Source organism: Athene cunicularia, assembly GCF_003259725.1.
Source record: "Athene cunicularia isolate RWA chromosome 6 unlocalized genomic scaffold, athCun1 chr6_part1, whole genome shotgun sequence".
Taxonomy (NCBI): Eukaryota; Metazoa; Chordata; class Aves; order Strigiformes; family Strigidae; genus Athene; species Athene cunicularia.
Window position 1 is genome coordinate 3,124,769 of NW_020799105.1, and position 8,416 is coordinate 3,133,184.

The 8,416-nt window shown below is 37.9% G+C and overlaps 1 long non-coding RNA gene across 1 annotated transcript; it reads left to right on the top strand.

The window, feature by feature from the left end:
• Positions 1–32: 32 nt before the first annotated feature.
• LOC113481575 lies at positions 33–7,687 on the top strand. Its single transcript, XR_003398701.1, has 4 exons — positions 33–125; positions 1,840–1,888; positions 5,258–5,342; positions 7,611–7,687. It is a non-coding gene; the product is annotated as an uncharacterized LOC113481575 (long non-coding RNA).
• The last annotated feature ends 729 nt before the right edge of the window (positions 7,688–8,416 follow it).

Consider the following 8,416-nt stretch of genomic DNA (forward strand, 5'->3'; position numbering starts at 1 on the left):
CCTGGGGTCAGGGCCGGGCGGCGGTGGCCCTGCGGGGTGGGCGGGAGCGAATCGCGGCTGGCGGGTTTCACCGTTTTAATCTCTGGTGGTGCCAGCGGCACGGGCGCTTGTTCAAATACATTTTGGTGAGCGACGTGGCTTGGGGGGAAGGAATACAGACCGTAGCCGGAGAGTGACCTACGTTCCCGCTTTCCCGTAGCGCTGACGCTGGAGCCCGGCGGCGGCTCGGCCGGGAGGGCAGCTGTCTGCCCCGGCGGCCCGCTCCGGCAGCGGTGTCACCTCCGGCAGCGCTCTCCCGGGGCCTGCAAGTACCTCTGCCAGGCTCAGCAAAACTCGCGCTGCGAGCCCGGAACGGAGGGCTGCGTTGCCCGCTCGCCGCCGCTGCCCGTGCAGTGTCTCCTGTGACACGGGGAGTACTCGTCGTAATAAAATCAAGCATATGAGTGAGGGGTTGCGGGCTTGCAGTCTGTACTTTTTCCTCTTTCCTTGATGACGTAAGCGCGGATTTGGAAAATTATTGCTGCCTTTTAGGTGTTTTTTTCTCTTTGTCCTGGAGCTCCTATTTTAAAGAAATATCAATATTCCTGTCAGACTAGCTTTCACTCCTAAATGCTTCCGAGCAAACAGCATGCTTTCTGTGCAGTGTTTGAACACAGCTGGTCGTACCCGCAGAGACAGGGATGTATAGAAAGAGCAATTCAAACAGTAAGGCTTCTGGCGTGCACAAGGGTCTGTCTTTATAACTTCCAGTACCAGAGTTGGCACTGTTGGAGCTACAGGCATAGTTACAAGTTGTAGGCCTAAAGAGCTGAGAAAAACAGGTATTGTGCAGGGTTAGAAATCTTAGTAACACCTTTAACTCTGAATTTCATTTTTTGCTGTTCTGTTTTAGTATGCTGGGAATTGTGTTTAGGTGTCTGTATTTATTGAATCTGTAACGGTAGAAGTCAGATGACTAATTTCCATGTTGCGCAATCCAGTTTTGTTTGGAAAGAGGTATACCTGTAGGCATTATGTTATTGGCATTCAAAACATACTTAAAACATCCACCATGCTTCATAAGAGTATTTTATGCTGTTAACTATTGGCTATATAGCATGTACATATCATTTCTAGTATATGCATTCCCAGCAGTGCTTCTTTAGGATACTATGGATCAGTAACAAGGAGCACATGTGAAAATCCTTCTGGATAGTAATATGCAGCATCTGGGAATTACAAAAAGCAATTAGTCCATGTTATGAACTAATAATCTGCTAAATTCTATTTTTTAGAAGTATGCAAACCTAATAAACCACATATTTAGTAATTTGTGGGACTTGCACATAATCTCTCTGATTAAAAAAAAAAAATTACTCTTAAGTCTGAGATCTTGTATACTGAGTTCTGGCTGAAACATGCATGTGCATGCATATGTTTTAAAGAAAAAAAATATATTATCTGGCCATTGTAAAAGGCTGTCTTGCTGGTTCTAATAGCTACAGTTACTACAGCAAAATAAAATATGGAACAGATGGACATTTTTGGTACCCTTCTGAAAATTCACTTGTCTACAGGACAAAAATATGTGTATTTGTATTTGGGGGTGTGTTGGTATTAAGAGTTTGTTTCACTATTTGGGTTATATTGGTGTAATTTTTGCCCATGCAAAAATGAATTTTTATTGTCAGTATTATGTGACTGTACTGTAGGCCCATCAACTGAAATTTTCTGCCTGCTGTGGCTATCTAATTTTTGAAGCCACATATGGAAAAATTCCAGACAATTTACAGCAATACATGTAGCTGTATTTTTTCTTTTTAAGTAGTACTTTTACAGTGTTTTCTCTTTCCTTTGCAGTATTCAGATCTGTCACATTGATGTCATGTGAATAACAGCTTTGCAACACGTACTTTTTTAAAAAAAAATCAGGTTTTTTGCCCTTTGCACTATTTAGTCTGTTATTATACATTAATTATGCTACTACTGCTTCTCCAGTTTATACAGCTTCATTAAATCTCCAGATTTTAATATTGTTAGAAAGTAGAAATGGATTTGCTCACAATATTTTCCGTTTATTGAACCCAAGGTGGAAATGTATTAATTCTTTTGTCCTCTTCCAGCATGGTATTCCACATGCAACAGTGGATTACCCACTGAGAAAAAAAGATGCTGAACCTCCTTTACTTTCCACACACTCAAAATCTTAGTACTGTTAAGAAGTAGTATCTATTATTAGCATGACAGTGTTGACTAGCATCTCAAGTAAGTTAAAGTAGTTAGAATGAAAGGATGAGCTTTTAAAACACTCTTTAATTGTCTTTCACTATTTCATGAAAACTCAGGTGAGTCCAGTTAAACCCATTTCTGCAGAGAACGGGGATGTCAGCACTCTTCTGGTTACAAAAATATCCATTGATTTCAAGACTGTAATGTCTCTCTGTCCCACATAATCGGATAACAAATTCTCCTTTTCTCACACATAATTAAGTCTTTTAATGAAGCAAAGAAATCTTATTTCTACTTCCACTGAGGTGACATATATGGATACAGAAGTGATAGACTTTCGTAGAAAAAGAGAGAACACTTACAAACCAATGTAGTTGCAATGCAGCCTCTTCCACAGTATCGTTCCAAGAGTTCTGTATCTTGCAGTTAGGGTGCATGGCACTGCAACTGCAAGTGGCAGCAGCAGCAGCAGAACAGAACTATTTTCAAAGAGCTTCATGAACTTACAGTTTTATGTAATTATAAGGTGCTTTGCTAATATTAATACTTCACTGAAGTGCATGTGTTGGCTCTAAGCACTAACCTACATTTTACATTAGTTATTTTAGTATTAGGCAGAGAAGGATTAGGTTTTCTAGGCAAATGCACTTGGCTATCATGAATCACTTTTCCCTGGAATAATCTGCTGTTCCTTGTCTGCACCAACTTCTAACTTTTCTGAGTAACACCTGAATAGCTACCTGAGGAAGTTTACAGAAACACTGTAATCATATATTCCATAAACTGGATTTCATTGCTGTCTTGATGTTATGAAAATTTAAGCATATGTTGAAATTTAAGGAGTAGGGTGTCTCTATAAGTTTTGGGAGGATTGGAGGCTGATCAGTGGGCATAGACTGTAAGGTCAATGCATTCTGCAGTTCTTATCAAGCCCTTTGTGTAATGTAAGGAGTAAGCAATGGATGATTGAAGTTTAAAAAAAAAAAAATTCTCTCTGTGGTAATGTCTGCCTTAAACATAAATTTTATTTGTCATGGGTTTTTTATAGAACGGTGTTACTATATTGACAGCTCTAGCATGTAGGTGACTGGCACAGAAAGAATGCATTTCACACTGAAGAAAATACAACTTAGGGGAAAGAAAGAACAGATTACTAAGGAGGTATGACAGTCTAACTTCACCTTAATAGTCTGTCAGTGTGCTATGACGTTATACATATGACTTCTGTCATGAAATTAGGTTAGGTTCTGTTTAGTTCTGGGTTCTAGGAACTGCAACAAGACCAACATTTAAGCATTTTTCTCCACTGACTCATCATCAGTCACTATCTGAGCTAGATGGGAGCAGCCTATTAGGATTGGAAAATGTAAATCACAATTGTCAGCCATCTCTTGAAAAATGACCTTTATTTCATCATACAAGGCTGCTTGGTTCCTAGCTGCCCTTCTGTAGTTTGTTAAAACAGTGGGGCTTAGATTTGCGGAGAATGCTGCTACCAATTCACTATCTCATTTAAGGAGTTTCTTGCTAGAGGCTCTATACATCTGTGTAGCATCTACTGGGAAACAAAGAGTGCAAATGTAGTTTATTTTTATATCTTCTTAGTTACTGTGCTTTGATCCCAAAACATTTTATTAACTACACTGCATTCTTAAGTGGTTTGTTATGGACTATCTCAACAATTGTAATAACATAAGAATGTTTTTAAGAACATACAACATGTAGAAAATAAGGATGAGCGTATTAAGTATATATTTGTGTATATATATATTAATGCTTATTCTAGAAATTGCTACTTAGGAATGAGGTTCAAAAAACCACATTTTCCTACCTTTCTTCTGAAAAATTCCACCAGACAAGAATATATTCTCATGTATGTGGAAAGCATGTGTGATAGTGAATGTGTAGTTAAAATTACACAGTCTATTCACACTAAATGCAAACCAGAAGTCTTTCTACTCTTGTGACAAAATTACTGTGAACCTACGATAGACTTTGGTTTTTCAAAAAGCAACAAGTAGTTTTCAGGAGCCTGACTCTGTGATTGGATAGATGAGTACCACTACAAGGAAAAAAACCTGAAAAAACTATTCCTATATATCCCACCAAGTATCACATTTGTTATGGCAGTATTTTTTCAAAAAACATTTTTAGTCAATAAGAGGTGTATACTTGTGCTCTGAGTATAGGCATGCCGGCTCAAAGCTTGTCAATACAATTGTCTATCCGGTAAACAATTTAAGTGCTTTATTCGCAGTAGGTGACCATTTTAACAATCTAAACATTCATTTTACCACTAGAGATTTTGGTTAATATTTATGGTCATGTCTACACATGGACACAGGGAAATTGAAGCAAATAAACTGAGGATGTTAAATGTCTTGTAAGAATATTAAACCTCATTTGAATGTTGTCATTCAGCTTTAAATGGCCTTTGATACACCATGATTCTTTTTCAAGTACATGCTTCTTGGGAGTAGTAAGACTCTTGTCTTAAAGCAGTTTACAGAGCTGCTGTATTTGCTGGCTGAGAAGTGGTAACTGACTTCTTGTATGCCCTTTGTGCATTTCTTTAAGAAGTGAAAAGTTGGTTTAAACCACTCTTGTTGATCAGTTTAAGCTTCCCTGTTTTACTTTGCACTGAAATGGAGATACCTCAGCTGAGATGCCTATAGTAGTTCTCAAATTTCTTTCTCTGCCTTGCAAGAGCACATCTTGATAGTTCTTGAATAAGTATTTTTTGATATAATTATGTATAGTTCAATTTCAAGGACCCCTGTGTCCAATCAGCCTAAAAGATTACATATGCAATACTAGCATTTTTTTGGCTACATGTTTCTCGGTGCCTGTTGCAGCTCTGCAGGCTTTTTTTCCCTCCTGTAATATTAGATGCTTGTATGTATCAACTCCTTTCCTAGTAGTTCCTCATATTGGATTTGATTTACCAAAGTATTAAAGCATGTGTGCATTGGTAAGTATAATATTAGTCTGAAATTTTAAGTGTTTTGCCGGTTTGGAGTCTCATAAATTATTTATATCCCTACTGCAGAATGAACAGGCTCAGGGGTTTCTGCAATTTTGTGTACATTCCAATTCACCACAAAGCCAAAACCTTGAACTGGACAAGACTTCTGGTAAAGCCACTGTCTAAAATTAAATAATACTATATTTAGTAATAATGACTTCTTTGAATATATGCACGTATGTAATTGCTTTTTTACTGGGTAATTGTGAAGATCTTTAACTCTTTTATAGATTATGTCTTAAATAATTATCTTAGCATACATACTAAAGATTTGTAGCTTTGTATTTGTAGATATAGGAGTTTACTACCATCAGCAAGTACTAAATGGCCAAATTAGGCAATACTTAAAAAAGAATTGCTAGATAGTGCCAAATTTCTGTATATATGTATAAACTCCTTTTGTATACAGTGGAGATCTCAATCCACAGAATAAATCACATTGACATACTTCTGAGTTTCTCATCTGTGCCACATTCATTAATTCATCTTGACTAAAACTCTTCTAGTGTCCCAGACCTCAGAGGAGCTTCAAGTAATTACAATAAGAAAGAAAATTAACCTAATACAAAAATACTCCCTTCTTCCTGCCCTGAGATCCTGAACCTACAGTTATTTTCACATAATTGGACCTTGTACTTGCAGAAAATTCTGTAGGACAGATTGTAAGAGTGCTCTGTGAATGTATACATTTTGTTCTTCATCAAAATGCAGTGGTGTCACAGAAAGGACTGTGTGTATTCAACACTGTGCCACTCATAGGTTTAAAGATCATTAGGACCGTAGTAAGAGTTTTATCCTGTTGCAAAGGGAAGAATCCAGAATTACATTGATCCATGTAATGCTCCTGCGCTTGAAAAAACTGTCCCCATGACTTATGTCCAAAAGATTTGTTTTAGAATATTCTTAAAGTGTACTGAAAACATTATAATCTTAGTCTCCTCTATAGTTAGATTCATAGCTATTAAGAATTGTGAATCTCTTACACATAGAGAAGATCTCTGTGCTCTGCCTTACTTTCCTGTGGGGTTCAAATCTCAGTGGACTGGATTTTTGCCCAGTTACACAGGTGAGATTACCCATGTGAATATTCAGAGATAGGAATGAGAGGTTCTTAAATCCTGTCGTAAAGGAGCTTGGCTATAAACTATTAGTTATCTTAAAATATTTTAGCATAATTCCTATGTCAGGTATTATGTTCCATATGATATTATGCATGCAGTCCACTGACTAAAAAGTAACATTTGAATAATAAATAATTTAACATTTTTAAAAAGTAGCAGATATTTGGGTTCTGCTGTCTTGGAGCTGCTGCAAGGTGAGAAGCAAAAATTGCTACTAAGCTTGCTGCAGATGCACCTAAAATTTCAGGGGTGAAATGAAATAGACGTTTAGGTTTTGGGCTCTGTGTATAGAAAAATGCCTCCCGATACCAGGCAACAATATTTTCCATGCGAGTGTGTCATTCTTTACTGTTGCATACTGTGTCAGCATTGCCAGTTAAATGTGATACACAGTGGTAAAATGTGTGCAAACTGCTGCTGAGTGAGAGTCAATAGCCTCAGCAATGTCACACTGCGCAAAGCATGCTGCACTTGTGAAACATTTTCTCCTGAGACAAACTTTCTGCATTCATTACAACTTTCCTTGCAAAGCAGTTAGCCAAGCCTGTACTCACATTTTTCACTCATACTGTATTTGACTTACATCAGCTGAAGGAAATGGTAAAGTGCAACACTGGCTCTGGAATTTAAACAGAAACTCGCAAGGGATCTCCGTACTGCAGGCCAACTTCCAAATATGGGAGAAGAGAGGCAGCCGTAGTAGCTTGGGAAGCCATCCTCCACACAGTAAGGGACAAAATAGTTGGGGGTACATGAGCTCTTAGAATTTGTTCAGAAAGGTAACTGCTGTAATGCTTTAGTCAGAATAAAGAAATGAAACACAAATACTATGATAGCAGCAAGAAGCATTGTAGAATGTTAACTGTCTAGCACCTGAACAACAGAAGTGCAGCTATTTTTTCAATTCTGTTTTTCAGTATGTAATAGTGCACTTACCTCAGATCCAAACATGTATCCATACTCTGGCAATGCCAATCTGTTTTCAGATTTATCAGGAAGACTCATAAGAATTCTTATGAGATTAGTGGGGCTTACTACCAGGTCTGGTGAAATTCTGCCAGAACAGTCTTTCTCAAGAGAACTAAATTTACCAATATTTAGACCCCACATTCTGTAAATCCTTATTCAAAGGCTTAACAAGAACTTTTGATATACATTTAACACAGGGAGGACCTTTTGAAAAAGCCCCAAGAAAGTAGAGGATAAATAGATTCTAACTACTAGGTGATAGATTCACTTGTATTTATCTGTTGCAGATTTTCGACACTTCTGACTTCCATAAGTAGCAGTAGCTGCATGTCATCCAGGCACACAGGGAAATAGTGGCCTACAGGCCAAAGGAGTACAGAGCCAGATGAGCTGGGGCAAGTCTGACAGAGTAAAAGGCTGCAAAGTGGTTCACGTTTCTAGTGAGTCACTGTTTACAGGATACTTTGTAAGTGGTACCTTTATTGGCTGCATAATAGACAATGTGTAGGAGTTATTGTTATCGTGAGGATAAATATGGCTTTTAGAAACAATCAAGGCAAATGAAGCCAGGTTCATATAAATTGAGAAGGCCATTAGAAAAGCCCTCTTATGGAGGTGGGCTTTTTATGAAAGAAAATAATTTGTAGGCTATTTTCCCTTACTCATTGTGAAAGAGTTGTTTTTCTAAAAGCACATCTCAGGCAAGAATATCTGTGAAAGAGATAGGGTGCTTGTCCTGGGAGACTCTGTTAAGGTCAAGACGGAGGTAAAAGATTCTATTTTTCTTTTCAGACTGCCTAAACAAAGTATCCTATGTTCTACCGGCAAAAGAGATTTGATTGCACTGTATTTCAAACTTCTGAAACTGACTCTGCTGTCTGAACAATAACTGAATTTGAGTTCCTTTAGGGTGGTATATTGTGGTGGTATATATGAGAGTATATTATTTATATGTCCTAGGCAAAAGCATCATTTCTCTCTGGAGATTCTAAACAACTTCTTGTGTGTCTTCATGCCTTCCTTTCCTCTACCACTGCTGCCAAAATAAAGATACCATGTCCAAGTTGTAATGAGGACTCCTAAATTTCAAGTC